At 37.8% G+C, this 20,437-nt stretch overlaps 1 long non-coding RNA gene and 2 pseudogenes across 8 annotated transcripts; 2 read left to right on the forward strand and 1 right to left on the reverse strand.

Moving 5' to 3' along the window:
• The first annotated feature begins 3,773 nt into the window (after nt 1-3,773).
• On the forward strand, nt 3,774-5,858 carry LOC148737843 (uncharacterized; annotated as a pseudogene).
• Nucleotides 5,859-6,080: 222 nt separating this feature from the next.
• On the forward strand, nt 6,081-10,606 carry LOC111346780 (uncharacterized). Of its 8 annotated transcripts, none has more exons than XR_015996674.1 (6): nt 6,081-6,192; nt 6,909-7,417; nt 7,615-7,698; nt 7,794-8,656; nt 9,300-9,458; nt 10,403-10,606. It is a non-coding gene; the product is annotated as an uncharacterized LOC111346780 (long non-coding RNA). The 8 variants fall into 8 exon arrangements; XR_015996676.1 differs by having other exon boundaries at nt 6,909-6,971; XR_015996677.1 differs by having other exon boundaries at nt 6,914-6,971.
• A 2,125-nt stretch (nt 10,607-12,731) lies between these two features.
• LOC148737844 (uncharacterized) lies at nt 12,732-13,393 on the reverse strand (annotated as a pseudogene).
• Nucleotides 13,394-20,437: the final 7,044 nt, after the last annotated feature.

Below are 20,437 nucleotides of genomic sequence, written 5' to 3' on the forward strand. Positions count from 1 at the left end.
GTATTAAGATAAACGCCGCTGACCTAAAAACGCTATTTACCTTCGCAACAGCTGAGACTGGTCTCTTTTTTAAGGGTGTGTGTTATGATCAATTAGATGGGGTTGCCATGGGGTCCCCACTTGCTCCAGTACTTGCAAACCTCTTTATGGGACATCATGAAAAAAAAAACTGGCTAGATAACTATTCATTCTCTGAAGTTCTGTTCTACAGACGCTATGTTGATGACACCTTTTGTTTGTTCAATAGCGAGGAGGACGCGCTCGTGTTCTTTGATTATATCAACGCCAGGCATCCTAGTATTCATTTCACAATGGAAAAGGAAATTGATAAGAAATTATCGTTTCTAGACATATTGTTAGACAACAATCATACATCCATCGTCACCAGTGTATATCGCAAGAAGACGTTTACTGGTCTTCTTACTATTTATTTCAGCTTCGCCCTTTGATCTACAAATTAGGTTTAGTCAGAACGTTGATTGACAGAGTATATAAGATCAATAATTCATGGGTTGGTATTCATCTGGATGTCAAGAAACTTATTCTCTTGCTACGGAAAAATTTTTTTCCATCTTGGGTCATAGACAAGATTATTTACAGGTATCTAGCGAAGAAAAATAATCCTTCTCCTACTGGGAAGAACGCCTCTTCTAGTTCCGGTAAACCTTCTACGCACTATTATAAACTTCACTATGTTGGTCGGTTTTCCAGCATCGCTCAGACTAAGTTAAGACAACTACTCAAACGTTATTGTAGAGCTGGTTTAGATGTTAAGTTAGTCTTCAGTACGTTTAAACTCAGAAACATGTTCAGTGTGAAAGATTCAGTACCGCTAGGTCTACGTTCGCGTGTCATATATAAATTTTCATGTGCTGGCTGTAATGTCAGTTATATTGGTGAGACCACTCGCCACATTTGTACACGAGTTTGTGAGCACCTCTTGTCGGACAAAACTTCGCATATTTACAAGCACCTGCAATCATCAAGGGCTTGTCTTGACTCTTGTGATACTGAATGTTTGACGATCTTAGATTCTGCCGCTTCAAAATAACAAATTAAGATCAAAGAGGCATTGCATATTAAGTGGGAAAACCCTATCCTTAATCAGCAACTGAAACATCTAGAATTGTCTCTTTCCTTTTACTTATGTTGTTCCTTGGTCTTTTAATTTATTTTTATTATTTATTTATTTGTTTAACTATGTTTTGATCTAGTCAAGCGCGCGCTATTTACATATTTCGCGTTTTTAACATTCAAATGTAACGTAAGCCCTGACACATAGTTTGTAACGTACCTTAATATAAATTCAAATGTACAGCAGTTAAATGCTCATTTGCAACTGAAGATGACATGAGAATGTCGAAACATGTCTTGTAAATTTAAACTCAAAGTTGTTGTTTCTTTTTGGAGACTAATGATATTCTTCTCATGCGAGTCTCAGATAGGTTTATTCAATTTAAATTGATTCTCTTTTTACCATAGTCACCTTATTTCTTGTAGAATTGAAAGACTCAAGTACTTTTTACATATATATTTCGTCACAATATATCTGAAGCGTTATTGACTTGCGTAATTTATTTTTTATAGGTAGAGATATTGGGCTAAAGCCTCTTTTCCTTTAAACCTTCCGCCCATGCCCCCTACAAAATACTTTGAATCCACAGCAGAAAGAAGATTATCATTCATTTCATGTCTTGTCCTGGTAACCCGTAAAGCTTTCTACCGCAAAAAGGATGCTAGGGAGTTCACGCCGGCAGAATTAAGCGGAAGTGGACGAGTGTCCTCCCCCTAGGATGGAAGAAATAAGCCTCCAATGGCTACGCAACTTTCCCTCCCGCCTCCTTCCTCCCACCCTAAAATTCAAAGGGTAACTAGGCTAAGAACCTGTGGACTGGGTTGATATACATATATCATAACGATTTTCTGATTGACGACTACAAAGTGTGGCCTTGTCTATTAATATTCTATTTTAAACAATAGTACATTTTTTTTTAACTTTGGTGAATATTTCTGATCATTTCCGTGTAATAACTGTTACAACTATCTCTTTAACACTTTCGTTTTCCCTGTGCATTGTCCTTTTACATTGCTGCAGGATTAAAATTAGGAGGAATAGGCTTCATTTTTGACTCACAGGTCCTGTAGGTTGGTATTGTTCATAAATATCTCTTTTGGCAAGTCCTCCAACTGGTTGTTGTCCAAGTACCTGTCAACAAATGATGGCAGTTAGTTTGTGTAACGGGCGTTCAGCTGCATTGCTAATATAGATGCATTATCGATATCATCAATACCTTCAAGTGGTGAGAAATGTTTTGGGTAAGAAGCAAAGCTACTGATAATGCAAGAGATTCATATTTTGAGCCAAACGTGTCCACGGCATTATTACATTTCGTTGATCGCGCGGAGCCGATATATCAGACATCTATCCATGTAACATGTATTAGCCATTGGCCAATCCTATTTCTGAGAATCCACAGGGCGTTCGTGCTTTCTTTGGTGGCATTTCCTTTACGATTAAGAAATGAACTGAGAACACAGTCGTTTTGTCAAGGACCATTTGAAACAGTGTATCAATGTTTCGTAATAAGGTGTTGCGCAGTAATGCAAAATTAAAAGCCTAACCTTGTGGAAAGGAAGCTTTTTCTTTGTCATTTTGAAATGTAAGGAGAGATAATTTTTTCGCAATTTTGTAATTTTTGCAGTTAATTTACAAATGTCATTATGGGCCAGCCAAAGACCAGCGCGTGGTAAAGATGACTGAAACCAGATCAGGTATAACCTGTCAATACATCATAGTGTCGTTGTGTTGATAATATATTTTTGTTTTGACATTTCATTTACGCAAATTTGTTAACCCTTAATTTAGAACTTTAAGAAGTTTTCAGGGTTTTCATTTAAGCCGAATGATCTGGTTACTTTACTAATCGCTTGTTGGTCTCTTGATAGTTTGGTTAGACTGACGTCTCCATGTTTAGTTAGTGCTTTTTAGATAGAAAATTATAGTTAGAGTTTTAGTCCAGGATAAGACACTGTGTAATCATGATCCTTTTTGGAATATAAGACAAGTCTAGATCGTAATTCTTGATAAAGTAATCATGATCCGCAAGCAACAGTAAGCAACAACTTTTAATACACTCAGGACCTACGGATTTGCATGCATATATATCGCATGTATTCGATTTATTCTAGGATATGCAGTCCTTTTTTTGGTTAAGAGTAAGTGTGTAATGGACGTGAGTAAACGCTTTTCAATTTAACCGCGGTGCACTACACTATGTTCGCACAATACTTTGGTAATTTCCTCAAGTAGAGATTCCAGTTCTCCGCTTTGATATAAAAATGCTCCAAAGAATAGGATAAAAAAGAAAGAGAGAACGATTCTTTGTTTGACGGTCTATTGCATATGCTTGTATCAACGCAAGAATCGAGATTCAATTCTAGCTTGAAAAGAAACATTTGCAGCAAAAATGATTTTTCTTTTAACTTTTGTATGATATTTCCTTGATATATCAATCCGGATAGTACTGAAACTACAGTGAATTTTATTTCAGGCCTACATGTATCTAGAATATAAATTTCCCTTTGGTCGGAGGGCACATTTATGCAAGTGTATTTTCTTATATTTCCTGACGAGGATTTATTACACATTCTAATAATGGCCAGTTATTTGTAATTTGACCAAGTAGATAAAGATGTCATGTGCAAGAGTGTTCACCCCAAGTTTGCAGATTTAAGATAGCGCATACGGTTACGATAATTTCTACCCTTGTAATATGAACCCAGCTGCTGGCGATACATCTGGAGGTGAGCACATTCGAATAATCTCGCGGAGAAGCTCTTTCGGTTCAGAACTTATCGCCGATCTTGTAGATTGAATCTTTGACAAGTTAAAAAGCAATATTGATACTAAACTTGGTGCCTTTAAGAGCAGTATTCATTTCCAAAGTATCATTTCCGGATAAGGATATCGTATCCTTTCCGGATACCTATGGACATCGCCTTATTTTTTTCTAAGGATTTATTATTGTTTGACCCGTAATTGATTTAGGTAAACTTTATTACTTTGCATCTTCATAGACAACCAAGTTCTGTGGAATCCTATCGTCTTTGTAGTACAAATGGAAATATTTTATCGAGTTTTTCTTTGGATGACAAATTGTATCAAAGTGTTGTACTTAAGAGGAACGGTGTACAATTATGTACGGTGTACAATTATGAACGGTGTACAATTATGATAAATTCTGGAAAGAAAATGCATAAAGGTTTCATATTTCGCGCACCGTGCACTTTCGTACTATCCCGGTATCTATTTTATTCGTGAGCTTTTGTGCTAAAAAAAAAAGATTGGAAAAGTTTTAAGAATCTGCACCCGGAAATATCGTAATCGTTGCAGATATAAAGTAGTAAAAATAATTTTTGTACAATTAATTAATTATTTAATTAGTTAATTATATAAGTACGATGGCCGGTTGCTATGTAAATTCCTCCCGTTACTATCTTAAAGGTCACGTGACGACGCGTTCACGCCTTGAGGTTTAAACACGAAGGCGCGCTATAAATAGGTTGGCTGCGCCCCTTGATTTCAGCTCAAATGAAGGAATCATCCAATATTGCGACCAACGGTCTGACCATAAGTGTAACGGTGTGCATGGAAGACGCAGTAAAAGTATTATTTTGGGTCAAAAATTAGAAGATATTGACTCTTGTTGACTCTCATTCCCATAACTTAGCTTATTTGGATTTTATTTGGCACCAACACATCGTTCGGCCGTTCAAAGTGCGATCTACGGTCGACTATGCAGTCGTACAGTTGTCTTTTAAAAATTCGTGCCGTGTAACTTCGGCTAACAACCCCACGCCCCTTGTACGCATCGGTTGGTTGAGCCTTCAGACTATTCCCACTGAGACTAGCGGCGTCATAAATACTGCATGCGCAACATTATTGCTGACAATGGCTCTGAGTAAGTGAGATTAGCATCCAGAATCTCACAACTCTAGTGGTTGTTCGGCAACTTTCTTAGCTGTCGCTGCTCGAAGGATATTTATTGTGAATTTTGTGCGTTGTAGCTGACGGAAATAACCCATCTATGCGCAAGAAAAAGCGTCCAACAGATCGAGGTCATCAGTTCTCTTTCAACAGAGAGCTTCCTCAAGAGAGCAAAGTTCTTGGCATCAAAGACCGCGTCTAAATGGCAAAAGGCGCGCTAAATCTAACAAAAGCGACCTCAGGTACACATGGTGCGGATCTGATGGAGGCTCTTCTGTTAGCTTTTGAGGAGAAAATGGAGAGGAAAGGACTGACATCGAGCCAACTGAGCTTATCATCAACTGGAAGCACAGCTAGTCCGGACCCCTCTCTTGTTTCTACACCATCTACCACACGGTTTTCTTTTCCTTTAGCGTCTTCCACTCCATCTTTGTGTATTTCTTTGCCTTTCTCTGATGCTGTTTCTCCAATTTCCCCTCCACATGCAGAACATACACCACAAAGAATGCAGATAACTGCGCCTTCAGCAGAGAACGACCCCATATATCTCTACAGCGAGGGTCAGCTCTGCGAACTCTGTATTTCTTTTTTTTTTTTTTTTTTTTTTTTTTTTTCGGTAACACTCTCTCCACAGCATGCGGTTACTATGGAAAACTCATTGATTGCGAGTTACTAATCTTCAATCGACAAAGTCACGTTGTGTCCGTAACAGTTTCATGTGTATGTGGCGATTCATTCAAGTGGCTCTCCTCCTCTATCATGGGAGGATCTCCTCCAAAGTACTATGTAAATTTGAGGTAAGTACCTTTTCGTTTTCTGCTGGAAATTTTCTGAAATTCGCTCTCTCTGTATTCTTGAGTTTTGTTGTAACTGGTCACTTGTCTGCCTCTGTTTTTCATAGATTGGCAATGCACTTTCTTATAATGTTCCTGTGTTGTAATTCTTCTTGCAAGCAAATGGCAGTCAACAACAGTTAACAGGAAGCCAAACGATGATCTCTCCACCAAAACACCTCAAATGGACTGAACAGTTTCTTATTTGGTTTCTCTCTTATTTGAATTCTAAAATACCTCTTTTTTTTAATTACTTCAACAGTCTTGAAAAAGCATTGTTATGCAACCATTGTGAAAAGGGTTTGCAATGAGTCCATGTCTGCTGCCTAGGAAGAAGTGAAAAGCACCCCTGGGTATATTGTAAATGGAGAGGTACAAGTTGATTTCAATTTTATTTTGTCTTTGGCCACATACTTATACACCAGTCTTAGAGTATGGGAGGTGCATGCATGAGTTTTTTTTCAATAATTCCTTTTTGCAAGCCAGGATGTCTGCAAGCAGTCAGTTTGATGCATGAGATGTTTTAGACTTCTGCAAAGTTCTGCTGACTAGCACATCTAAGCACAGTACAATATCTGTTATCAAATTGTAAACCCTGAGAAATTTGTGAGTACAAAAAGAGGTTCAATGTTATGTTTTGATTTCTACCATTTCTTCCTGTAGTGTGTTATTACAGATGCAAGCCATGATTTGAGTAGATCAGCAGCACACACGACAGTGTCAGTCCTTTCTCATAAGATGCTTTTGAAGTCTTTGTATGATATGTTGAACCTAGATATACTCAATGCTATTCCTAAAAATATTTTTATTTTTACTGATTCTGTTTAGAACCAAAAAAGTTTTAGGAGTTGTAAACTGGAGTAGGTCTAGTGAAACTTCAGCAGTGAGCTGTGAAGTCCCTATGACAAAAGAGCTGCTGACTTTTTTAACAGATACCCAAGATATGATACATTAATTTTGCATCCTCAATAATATCCTACCATTGATGTAATATGAGTATGGAGGGCAGAGAACTCCTTTATAGTGTGACTACCGTAATTCTTTTTTTTGTTTGTTTATTTATTTTTCATGTGTACTTCTGCATGAAGAACAGTCTACTCAGTGAGCAAGAATTTCAGGCTAACCTGCTGATTGTTGCTGACCATTATCAGGTAATTTGAATGACTGTTTATTGAGAGAATGCGTAGTAGTCATAAGGTACAAAGAGTTTTTCTCAGGTTACTCCTTCAAAAGAACAATTTCACAAAGTCAAAATTATTATTATTAATTTTTGTTATTATGAACAGATTGTGTTATGTAATACCAACAAGACATATAGCATAATTCATGAACTCAAAGATTACACAATTTTCTGTAAAAAGGTAAAACCAGAAGCATTATACTTACTATTATTAATACTGATCTATTCATTTGTTTTTCTATAATTTTCTTTATTTATGACTCAGGGAAATCATGTCAATTGCCATTCAAAGTCACGGTGCAAGTAGAATGGCTACCTAATGAGCAAAAGGTTTGAACTAAACCTGAAGCTGTAGCTGCATATAGGAAAGCCATTATGGGCACCTCAATATACAGACATGCATATGATTACATGCGGGTAATTAATTGGCACATGCTACTGTATGTTTTTGTTTCTTTGCGTGAAAAAGTTTGCCTTTGCCAAATCAGTGATGTTGCAGTAAAGGCCTTGAAAGAGTTACAAAAAATTCATGTTCCAGTTACAGAAAAAGCCACTCAAAATCTGTTAACTTCTGCAGTGTAGGAAAACATACTGTTTTGAATCTCTCCATTCAGTGATGCTCATTTAATGCTGCTAAGTGGATCCATTATGGGGATGACACCTACAACATGCACATGGAACTAGTCATTCTTGATTGGGTAAAAGACTTATGCTGTTGTTAATTCTGCACAATTGCTTTGGCACTTTTCGAATGCTATGCTTACTCTTTCTTATTGACTTATTTCTCTTGCAGAATGAAAATGTGAATAGAGATGTATAATGTCTCTGCAGATGTACTAACATGCCAGGCATCCGAATCGTCCGGCAGAGATCAGGGTTTTTACTGCAAAAACATTCAAATTCAGGGAATTAAACCATCTGGTCTACCTTTTTAAATCTAAATAACTAATGTCCATTCTGCTTACCAGTGATTCTGACTTCCTGCGATAACTTTAAATGGGAGCTCAAATGTCTTACCTCACATCTTGTTAAAAGATGTGAGGTAACAAGGGAAAAATAATTACAGCAACTGCTGGTACTAAGTAGTGAAGCATTCATGAGTATTACAGTGTAGGTATTACTCAAGGGACTTTCCATGCAGTTTTATTGATGTTTCGACCTCTTAATTTTCTTTTGACTGTACATGTTTCATGAACTTATTCAATTGTTATTTATAATTGCTCTCCTTGACATGGGCATTTGTATGACAATTTGCTTATTCCCTTTTATGCCCCATGTAAGGAATGCCTGGAGGGTTAGGAAACCTTGACATTGCATCTTTTATAACACAATCGGGCATCTTTTCCCGCACTGCATTAACTTGGTCCCCAAGTTCCACTTCTCTGGCCTAGTAAACAGGGTCTTTCCAGAGCCCACACTTCTTTAGAGATCTCCAGTAAGTCTTATAATCGTTACGAGGTTGCACGTGATTTTCTATGGGTGCTTCTCTATACTAAAGAGCTTGCAAGTTTTTTCAGTCTTTAATTTCACACTAGATAAAGCTTCTCAACCTTTTTGTTTTATATTGAGTGGCTATGGCCTTTCACTTCCATGGCACAAGAAAGAAAAATCAGGCGTTTCGACTGACTGCTCCACGAAACGACTCGTCTACAATAGGTACGCTATTAGATGGGGCATGGGATTTTTTGGCTGCCAATGCAAGCTATGAAACCATTGACCACTTTCATAAATGGCTGCCGGATTAATATTCTTTTGTTTAAATTTAAATTAGCCTTTCTGGCCTCGCTTGAGATAATGTATTCTTTTGAATTTTTTACTGGAGAACAAGGCCAGAAAGGCTATTTTAAATTTAAACAAAAGAATATTAGTCTGGCAGCCATTTTATGAAAGTGGTCTATGAGGGGCCAATTTCTTCAGGGTATTTCTGAGAGAGCCATTAATGATTATCAATATTCAGAAGATGTACTGAAACAGTCTGTGCCACTTCAATATATAAATCTTGTCTGTAAAACACAAAGTTAACTTTTTTAATACTGAAAAAGAAGTGTGGCTGCTACATAACATTAAATGTCTTGGAGTCGACTTAAGGTTACCCAAGCTCAGTTTCTCAGATGATAATGTTGACAAGTTTGTTAAAATTTTAGACATTGGTCATGTCATACAGATCCCAGGGGCATCAGTTGTTTCTTGCACAGTCACTGGCCTGGTGTTTATGATTATTGATTTGCACATGAGAGTTCCCCATCTTTCTTGTAAACTTGTCTGGTTCAATGAAAATGAAAACCATTTAATTTTTCAGTTGTCAGATGATGGAGCTCCTGAAACAAATGAGCTGACAATGTCAATTGGAAGTATAGTGTGCTGGAACTTTGGTGATCAGGTGTAAGTGTAAAAGAGAAAGATCAAATAATGCATGACCTCTGGAAGCAGCTCACTGAAGAGATGAAAATGTTTGAAGGTAATGTTTTGACTGTTTGTGTTAAAGGGTGTACTGTTGAATTTCAGCCAGGAGCAGGCATGTCCTGGCAGAGCTGGGCTGCCAATGAACTCAACCAGGCAGCTACATATCCTTCCCCAAATGCAAATGTTCATAAAGGAAACATGAACACTATGGGGGGTAGTTTTGGAATGGGTAAAGATGACACCTGGAAACCTTACACTAAGGAAATGAGAACCTCTAATACTGAAAAAGTCAACAATTTTGTTGCCTCTCTTCCCCCAACCCTTTCAGAAAAAAAATTGAAATTCCAGAAAGTTACAGTTCATGGCTGAAAATGGCATCCGACAGTTTCGTCTTCCTAGGATTGGGCATTTCCCAGACATGTAAAGGCCAGAACCCATGCATTGTATGATCAATGGCTGGCAACATTATATTGATCTCCTGTACTTAGAGGCAGTGGGAAGAGAAGAGTTTGATCCTTTTGTTTCTGCTCTGGGAGCACCTATAGGGAATAGAGACTTTTTTTAGGGTTTCTGGTACAGACAGTGTTGGGGAGCGTGCTAGGAAGCAGGGGATGTTGCAGAAATCAGAGGTGGACCTAAAGCAATACCTGCAGAAGAGAAGTTAGGGGGGGCGGGGTGTGGACAGGGTTACTTGGCTTCAAGAGTAAAGGAACATTTTAGTGATGAAGTTAACAGGTATAACAAGTTACCAGTTAGGCTTATTGGCAATCAAGCCATTGCATTGGCTTGATATTACCATTGTTTAGTTGACACTTAAGAAAGTGAAGATGAAACAGAGGCATAAACAATCCAACAAATGGCTCTTAGCAAGATAGGTGTGTATCGGAGGAATGTGGGGGGACTTTTTAATAGAATAGAGACCAATTCTTCACAGGTTGCAGAACTGAAAGAAATGTGTAGTATGTATTTTAACTTGATGTCTTTGCTTTTTTCATCCAGTTGAACGGAAGTTGCATAAGCACACAGGAGACGCTTTTAGAGATGATGCAATGCGAAAGTTGCATAAGCAGGTGTAGGATAGATTACAAGTTTGTAACAGGAGACGCCGGAGATGATAAAATTAGTTTTTGTGTGTGAGAGCAAACATTAAGAGAGACGTTGTGAAAACAAGGAGGAGAATAAAACAAGATTTGTTAAGGACAATTTTCGAGTACTTGAGTTAGAGTGTACCCCACAAGTTTGGTACATTTGTGTTAATGTCGCAACATGGACAGTTGGATATGCCATTCCCTATCATGCAAATTTGCTGTTTACAAGGTATAGGGTGGGTTATGGCATTGTCTCTTTGCAGGCTAAAGAGGCCAAACATTTTGGAGTGAGGGAAGATTTGACCTTAACTAACCAGTCAAATGTAAGCACCAACACTGGTAAATGGGGGCAAGTAAGGCAAGGTAATTATGTTCACTCATTTTACCTCCCGGAACATCAACCAATGCCCTCTTCTTATACTTCACACTACCAATGACGTTCTCCACCACACTGTTACCAACCAAATGTTTGCAATTGTGGTGGAAATAGAGAAAATGATTTGCTCAGTTGTCAAGTTTGTTTGTCTAGTATTGACCTGGTGACTTGTGCAAGCAGCAGAGGCGCGACAGAATCAGTGTTGTGTGCACTAAAACCCATTGGTGACTTGTGTGTGAAAAAAATGCCTACATTGAACTAAAAATAAGCCCAACGGGAATAGCCCAGAAAAATGAGCACTCGTGAAACCGGACACAGACTCATTTAATTTGATTAAGTTAGTGATTATCTGATGTTACCACACCGGGTGTGGTTTTGTGATATAGGATATAGTGACACTTGAGAGTTTTATAGATCAGAACCTTGACGGTAGTTGTGAATACAGACAGCATTTTATAGAAAAACAACAAATTTGAGATTTAGAGCCTTACGGAATATTGAGCCTTGTAACACACAAGGATTCAGCCAATAAATTCTTTACATGCTGTGCAAGCAGCAGAGGCGCGGCAGAATCAGTGTTGTGTGCACTAAAACCCATTGTTTGTAAACAGTGCAATACTCGCTTTGCTGATAACTTCTCACTGTGGTCTCATCTAAAGTTCTGCAATGCCACAGAGGGAAGAAGTGTAGCTATCAATCCAACTTTGGTGACAGTACCTGTTTTAAAGGAAGCTTTACATAGTAGAGGATTAAGCACTGCAGGTAATAAGGAAATTCTGGTTAAACGCCTTGAAGGTGCATTGGCTTGGGAAGGGTAGTTGAATCATTTTTTAATCAACATTTTAAAACTCCCAAAATATTTGATGTGAAGTATATTTTTCTTGGTCAAGTTGGTGCACAATAGGGCATACTTGCTATGAGAATGATAACTAAGCTCTCAACAAATTCTGTGTAACAGTAATGTGAGTAATATGCCAACTCAATAAGAAAAATATTTTAAAATTGGTGCAAAACTGTTTAAATTAGCTATGTTTGCTGGACAGGTTAAACCTGTCGGAATGCAAAAGTACTGTTGTTACTGATATCATTTGGTATGCACTGATAAATTACAGAGAAAACTTTATAAACCCTTTGTTTTTTTTCTTACTGACTTGTATTTTAGAGGCAGGGTTTCTGCTCTAATATATTTATGGAATTTTGTACATAAAGGTTTGACCACTAAACCGTTTACAAGCTAACAACAGTATGAATATTATCCATACTGTTCTCAATACATTTTTCAAGGTGCTGACAAGGAGAATTTGTTTTAACAATCAAGAGTTCCTTTAGTTAGTAATTATTTGCTTCATTCTTGTGACTTTATGTTTAATTTGGGGTTAATATTTTAAGAAGAAATTAGATGCTGGTCACTGTTAGGGGTCAAAGGGTTGATAACTAATGACTCAACATTTTGCTTATTATGTTGACACAATTTGTTTTAGGAATGGATTTGTATTAAATAAAAGGTACAAAAGGTTGCAGCTTGATAGTTTTAAGAGCAGGATGAAGTACACATAGATAAATGAAATTTGTATTTAAAAGGAGTAATTCTCTATACTGATAGGATAATTTCATATATAAATCAGACATCATGGTTAGTCATATAATAAACAAGTTTAGGTAAAACCATACTTCTATTTATCTACTCCAGTGTATTTCTGTCCACAAGATTAAAGTTCAAATATATTTTTGTATTAAAAACATATTTTCTTTTGAACTTAGTTCAGATTACTTTCAGGGTTATCATTCTTTTGCTATATGAAGTTTCGTTACAAGATCTTACCAAACATTAGCAAGTCTTGCTGTTACCTAAGTAACTGTTAAGCTAAATCCTGTTCAAATTCAGTAACTTTTGTACATTTGAGTCCCTTGCAAATCCTTCTCGATCATAGCGCTGCACGTGAAATGTGGTTGTTACCCTTTGATGTTTTACTGAGTAAATCATTTAAAGCGGCTTAGTTTGCGTGACAACAACAATTGACTTACCGCTGTAGCTTTGAAGCGCGCGACCACCCTTAGGAATTTTCTCGAAGTGCCGCTTCTCGAGAAAGTTCTCTCTCTTAAATCTCGCAGGAGACCACATTTTCTCTGCCGTGTCGAGCCTTTGGCAACTGAGCGTGATTTTCTCACCATTCTTGGTTGTTTCCACGCTTCCCCCGAAGCCTTGTACTAAAAACCCAGATATGCCTAAAGATTTGAAATGGCATAAATAGCATGATGGGCGCCATAAGACCGGTCATTTTAGAGCGAGCGAGCTTCGCATTAATAGAGAACCCGATTTCCTTAAGGAAGCCATCCACCAGGGGACTCACAAGCTCCAGCTTGTTGCCTGTGAGTTCCTCTAACACTGGATCAAGGTCTACTCCCGTAGTTGGGTTTATTTTCTGCAAAACGAACTCTCCTTAACCATTGTTTCTCCGCAGAAAACTCCATCTCCACGGAGCTGGTATTCCAAAACCGGTCTCCTCTCTCTGTTTCATCCTCCATGCCGAAGTGCCTTAAACATAGTTTGTTTGGTGTGCTCGCGTTGTCATCATTTGCCGCCATTTTTGAATAGGCCTTTACTCCTTTTCCCTTTTCCTTTTCGTGCCAACTGCCGCTGACGATTGCTGCACCAGCGCGCATCAGAGTTGAGGGAGGAATACCCTAGGCAACCGACCATCATTTGCTTGGGTGTTAGGAATTCATCTACAATGACTGATCTGCGGCTCCATATTCATGATTTCCATGCCCCATATCTCGAGCCACCTCTGCCGCATCTGCTTTGAATCCAGTGTGTTCTCCTATTTTAAATTTCTCTTCTAGGAAGGCCTTCTGCTTAGCACTAAAACGGGCAGCCTTTCTCGAAGATCGCAATGCCCAGCTCTGCGATAACGCCTGAACACCGTTACTTTGCAATCTCAGAATGGGCAATATAGGGCTGTGCACTAGATCCTTACTGATGGTTTTCAATGTAAAACATCTTTGCCTTGTCGAGAAGCGAGTGCCTTTAATTTGCTCTATAAATATGCACTTGCCATGCTGTATACGCCGCTACACGTTGCAGTGGTGCTGAAAAGTACTCACGCATCCTTCAACTCAAAAAAAAAGAAAAAATCGGCGTGTTTTTTGTCAATGGATGCAACTTCTCCTCTCCTTAAACGATGTCTTCTGTCTTTTCTTGAAGAGGAGATTGCTTTTTGTCAAACAAAATGATGTCTTAGAATTCTCCAGAAGAAAAGTAACTGTCGGGAAAGACTGGATCCCTCACTGAACTGATCAGTTTGAACAAAAAAATAAAGAGGATAAAAAGATGACTAACCTAGTGAAACGAGATACGAAATTTTGGGGGCCGTATTCCGTAAACCGAACCGAAGATTTATCACCGATAACCCTGTTACACTACAAGCGGCCCCCTCTTTTACTTAGTCCGTCAAGCGTGACGAGATAAATAACGCGCCCGAGTAATTAAAAATTGGTAAAAGTGAGCAAGAATTACAAGGGAAGAATGTCAGTGTTTGTGGTAAAGACGCGTGCTATTGGAATTGTGGCCCAGGATTTGTGGTTCCGCATAACCCGAACAGAAAAAACGACAGAAGGTGACCTAAACTAGCTCTCCATCCAGAGTAGAAACGATTTTTCGCCCCCAAAACAGCCTGAAGTCTTCTCAACTCACCTCTAATTGCGTGACAATGAATTGCGTATTTTGACCTCTATGTCACTTGTTTGGGGTCCTAAAATTTTATTGGAGTTTGTGAAGAAGAGGCCTTGTTCTTTCGCTGGATTAACTTGATATAGCCCCATGCTATGTATTAAGGTGCGATTTTACCTTCTCAATTTTTCTATTTTTTTTTTGTCCGCGTAAATGAGTGGAATAACGAAAAAAAAAAAAAAAAAAAAAAACACAGATTACCCAAAAATTTAGTTCGCGACAGAATCAGACAAATAGTACTTCAGACTGTTCGTAAATACGTGTCCTTTTCATTGAAAACATCGTTGGTCACATTTACCGTTTTGTTTATTTTTAAACGACGCTTAAACAATGGGTTGTCTAGACCTAGTGAAGCTGAGAGGAGAGCCACCAACCCGACTTTCGTGCCGTTCGCGTAAAATAAAAATGCAATGGAACTCAAAGTATTTTGTCTAAAAATAGTTCATCCAGACCTATACTCTGGCGAAGTTTATGGGTTTTCGATATTTTCATATTTCGCACGTACATATATTAACTTTAATTTGATCGCAAAAAAACCTCTGCCAAAGTCGCTCACAATGCAAAGTTTGTTTTGAACGATGCGAGTTTCGTATCCTATACTTATTTTGAACCATTCTTTCCATATTACTTTCTTTCTATCTATCTATATCCGAGGTTATAACCTCAAATTTCTAAAAAGAATAAAGCTCCTATCTGTTTAATGTTGTAAACCTTTTTTATCCACTAAATATTTCTATCAGAATTTAAAAACAATTTTCAACTAAAAGACTTGGAAAAAGCAAACTAAAACAACACACTAAACCCCCCCACTGCACACTAATTCAAGCGCATCACTCAATCCAGTTTAACAGAAATATAAACAGCAGTAAATAGTCAAATTCAAGTAAGGTTACAAGGAACCGGATGTTCCTATAAAGGCCTTAAAGAATCCGTGGGAGTTGGTTAGTTATCTAACACCGTCCTGTATTTTGTTATAATGTGCAGAGAAAAGAGCTGAGGTGTTGGTATTTTGTTACTACATTGAGCTAAGGAAACGTGATTCAGAGATACTAGAATGTGGGGTCTGGATTTAGTAAGGACTAGTACATGGGATTTGTACCCCCTCCAAAGTATTGAACATTTTTTTTTTTCAGATCAACAAAGTTGTAAATTTCGCGTACACAGTGATAATGTTTCATAGACGCTTGGAGAGAAATTAAAGAAAATGACACATTTTTAAATGATCATTCACAGTTGTTGGACTGTAAGTTTAAATGACTGGCTCATTTAAACTGAATTGTCACTATAGGAGTCACAAAAGTGTTTTTGGTGCAAAGAGGAATAAACAAAAGAAGAGGGTGAAACACAGCCTTGATTACTGAACTACAGAGAATATTCTTGACTTGAAAACGAGACTATTCAAGGAAAAGGGAAAGAGTCTTACGGTAAATTTGACCCTAGAATGATTCCTCAACAACTTCCCTTACAAATTTTTCTTTGATGATATATTTCTGTGAACGAATACAACGCATGTTTTAGGGGAAATTTCTTAGTCTATGTATTTAAAAAATACCTCTAATGGGGTTTATCAGACATTTTCTCGCGATATTTGCTTCTACAAAATGTGGGTTTGTGAAACAAATGCTTTGAAAGGCTTTATTGAGCCACAGGAAACAAACAACGCAATCGAATCACAAAGTTGGAAAATAACATCAGAGTCAAAATTAGCATGATTGTGAAAGATTTCTTGAGAGCTCTGGTACAGCGGAAATCCCCTGAAAGGACAGGCCACATAGCCTTTCAAATATGGGGTCTGTTTTTTGTTGGGAGACAATTTTCAACGGGCGTAGAAAGAGGGTGAGTCCACAACAAAAAATAAAGGAGTCAGCGGTACTAAGCATAAAGATACTAGAAAGTGAAACGTAACTTCCGATTCCGGTCTTTAAGTATGTCATATTTTCACCAGTTGGCGGGAAAATCGTCTCACGTGGCATGCGAGGTCGATACAAAGGCATGGCTCCCTCGGTCACCAAGGATCAAGGACAGCATATTGGAGAAAGAAATCACATTCTTCCGTGAAAATTTTGACGCTGTTCGCTTTTCTGACGGTTACTGTTTTGCAACACACAGTGGTGACGCCGAAAGTATAAATGATCTTCTTGATAGGTATCTTTCCTTAAATTCAATTTCGTTCCTATAGCAAAGTAACTACTGCACTGCTTTGCAAAGAAGGCATTTATCTCATTAAGTTTTTGTCGATTTGTTTCGTGGCCAGAGGTGGTTTTTTATGTAATATTGTGTGTTAATGTTTTTTTTTTCTTTCAGTCGCTGTAACACCGCAGTTTGTAAAATATACGAAGAGGACGATAATGAGGACTGGTTGGGTTGTGATCTATGTGGACAATTTTTTCATGCTAGCTGTCTGGGTGTAGTCTTCGCTTCCTCCTTCAATCAGACATTTTATTAGAAATAATTTAATCAATTAAGTCAGGGGTCACAAGCTCACTGCTTTATAATTGTACAGATAAGGCATACGGCGGCAAAGGACACGTGACGAGGGCAAAAATTATTGTGTGACTCGTAAAAAGTGAGTGACTAAAAGACATACGTGTAGCGTAAACCTATGCAAAGAAAAAAAAGCATGGTTAAAAGAAGCCGCAAATAAAATGTGGCGTGTGAATGTTATTAAAATTCGTGAGTGAAACAGGATCAGACTCCCTCCTCTGCTACCCTCAAGGGGTTTGTTTTGTTTGTTTGATTGTTTGTTTGTTTTTGAAGTCGCGCAGGCTTGTTAACGTAAATTAATCTCGAGCCAAGCTTGAAACTCCTCTGGCGACTTTTGGGAGTCTCAGCACTTTTCCATCTCATTTAAACACAAGCTCGTTCGAGCTACCGTTGCCACTTAAGAAACTTCCTTTGCGACTTTTATATCACAACTTGAAATTAAAAAAAAAAAAAACTTTGGCGTTCTGGTAGCGCTAGCCAAACAATGTCTTTTTTTTTTTCAACTGCTTAAAAGCATTCAAATTCAAAATTGCTCGCGTCAATTTCGAGAGTCTCACACATAACACGTCTTTTCGAAAATCACGCTTTCTCCCGATGGTGTTGAGCGAACCCGACAGAAAACTCCTCTTGCGGATATCCCTCTATTCAAAAAAACAACCAAACAGTGGCCTAATTATCGAGTGTTTTTATTTTCCCTACGCTACGACGTAGGAAATTCTAACAATAAGGTTAGATTATTGCATCTATTAATTAGTTTATTTGGTTAGGCAGGAGACGTTAAAGAACTCACTCACGAGATTACTGTGATGTGGTCTGGCCTCAGTGTTTACAGAGAATTGTGGGGGACGGGGCATCTTTCCTTTGATTGTTTGTAAACTGCTCATGCAGTCCGGCGAAAGTCCCCCGAAAAGTGTTGTGATGCGCATTTGATAATATCCACATGTTAATTAGCACAATATAAATATTAAATTATTATTATTATTATTAGTCTCAATGTCGATTTATTACATATCATCATCATTATTTGTTATTATTAGGGCCACTGTAATTTAGGGCGTTTTGTATCTATTTTAAATCTCTTTCATGCGTGGTAAATCATTTTTCATGAAATGAGGCTAGGTCACTCTGAAACTTTAAGGATGTCCGTCTCGTTTCAATGTTGATCGAGTCAAGACTTAAGTTGGTTCGAGAGATAATTGTACCTGCTAACCAGCGCTGGCTGGTAAGCAAAATTATCTCTGGAACCAATGGTGATACTCCTTCGGCGACTTTTAATTCTAAAAACTTTTCGACATGATCCATCTTTTAAAACTTAAGCTGGCTCGAGCTACAGTTGTTCAAACCAGGCAAGTAACTCCCTTTGCTACTTTTAAATAATCGTTTAAAATAGCAAATTTTGGCGTTCTTGTAGCACGAGCCAAACAATTAGTTCTTTCTTGAACTTCACAAACATTCCAAATTCAAAAACACTCGCCTTACTTTCGAGAATTTCTCACCTTCTGCGTCTTTTTGAAAATCAAGCTTTTTCGCGGTGTTGCTGTGCAAGTCCAACAGAAAACTCTTTTTGCGGTACCATCGGCATTGAATTTCAAGACTTTTGCATCCTTGAAGGTCGGGCCAAAAGCGTTTTTTAAGTGACTTCTTCGGTTTTTTTTTTTTAAATCAATTTTCTCCGCGCTACCAACCATAAAACTTCCCTTATGACTTTATCGAGCTCAAACGTTTGTTGACTCTGTCCGAGTCTTGTAAAAATCCCGATATCCCAAAAACAACCGAACCTTGGCCTGGATACTGATCATAAGAGCTGTCACTTTACTTCGCGCTAAGCCGTGGAAAGTTTGACAAGTCAGGATTAAAGTGTTTCTCGATGAAGTCAAATACTATCCAGCTAATTTAATGTCCCGTGTGAGATCTTTTCACTCATGTGGTACGTTGCCATTCTTCATACCAATTTAAATGACTTTGGAAATAGAAAATTAAACTCACAAGACAGAAGAGTATTTTGTTGTTGTTACAGAACAAGTACTGGACAAACAAATTTGTTTCTTTATATCATTAAACCTCTACGCAGTTCACGTCTCTGACGATAAGGTAGTTTTTGGAAGCGTTGGGCGCAGTATGAATATAATAATAACAATAATTTGAGAGTAATAAAATCAATGACCTTCATTAGGCTTACAGTATGCACGCATATTTGTTATCAGACAATACATTTTCTTGTAAGCTCGAAGCATACTTCTCCAGGCAGAATTATAATAAAGTCCCCAATCTAACACCCCCAAAAATATTTAATTATGATCCAATTTATGGTTTGTGTTTCATCATCCAACTCCATTCTCCAATGTTAGGAAGAATAGTCGTTCCTTCTTGACTCGTAGAAATCTTAGGTTGATGTTGTTCATGAATATCCCTTGTGGCAAGTCTTTCAACAGGTTGTTGAATCACAATGCGTCATTTTAAAAGGGTTAAAATCTTAAACTGTTTTGTGTTTCGTATTGTGGCCAACGCGCTTACAACTTTAACACATTTTATGCCAACAACGAGAGGAAAGGTATTCGGCTCAGGTCCCGCAGAGTCTTATTTCGCAAACAAGGAGTGTCCTCTCTGGCGCGTGATACGAGTTGAAGGACAGTTGACTACTTTTAGGCATAATCAGTTTATTTTAATTATGAGAGGAGTAACAATTGAAAGATTTATGAATTAAAATCGGAGACGGCGAACACCATTCAGTTAAATCTTTAGCATTTTAAAAAAGCTAGGGGTAGGATCATTAGACCTTAAGGTCTGCCGCGTTGTGAAAATCTGCGGGAAAACAGAAAATAACTTTATATCAAGGCAGCAACAGCTCGATATGGAAGTACCCTTCTTGCTTGACTGTCATGGTTAAAAGGAGCGGGTAAAGGTGTTTCATAACAATGATAATAAATCTTTAGCTTCCAAAAAATTATATATATATAATATATATATATATATATATATATATATATATATATATATATATTTGGCATCTCCGTTAAGCGCGGTGAACAGAAAGAAAAAAAAAAAAAGTAACCATTACCCGTACGAAAGGTCAAATGGTAGCCGCAAAAGCTATCTCCCCGTTAAGACCTTCTGGGGTAAACCTGGCAACAATTATTCCATTTTACTCATATTTCGTTTTAGTCTGTTAAAACAGTAAGCCATTGGTCAACCTATTTCTAATGTTCAGATGAAAGGATTTCAAGGTCGTAATGAGTTTTTCGTAATCATCTTATTGAAGATGATAGGTTTTTTTCTGACGCAAAATAACATTATTTTTTAAAGATAAAGCGTATAACTGTATGTAGATAGGAATTACCAATTGGTTCATGCTTTAG

Source organism: Stylophora pistillata, chromosome 2 (assembly GCF_964205215.1).
Source record: "Stylophora pistillata chromosome 2, jaStyPist1.2, whole genome shotgun sequence".
Lineage (NCBI taxonomy): Eukaryota > Metazoa > Cnidaria > Anthozoa > Scleractinia > Pocilloporidae > Stylophora > Stylophora pistillata.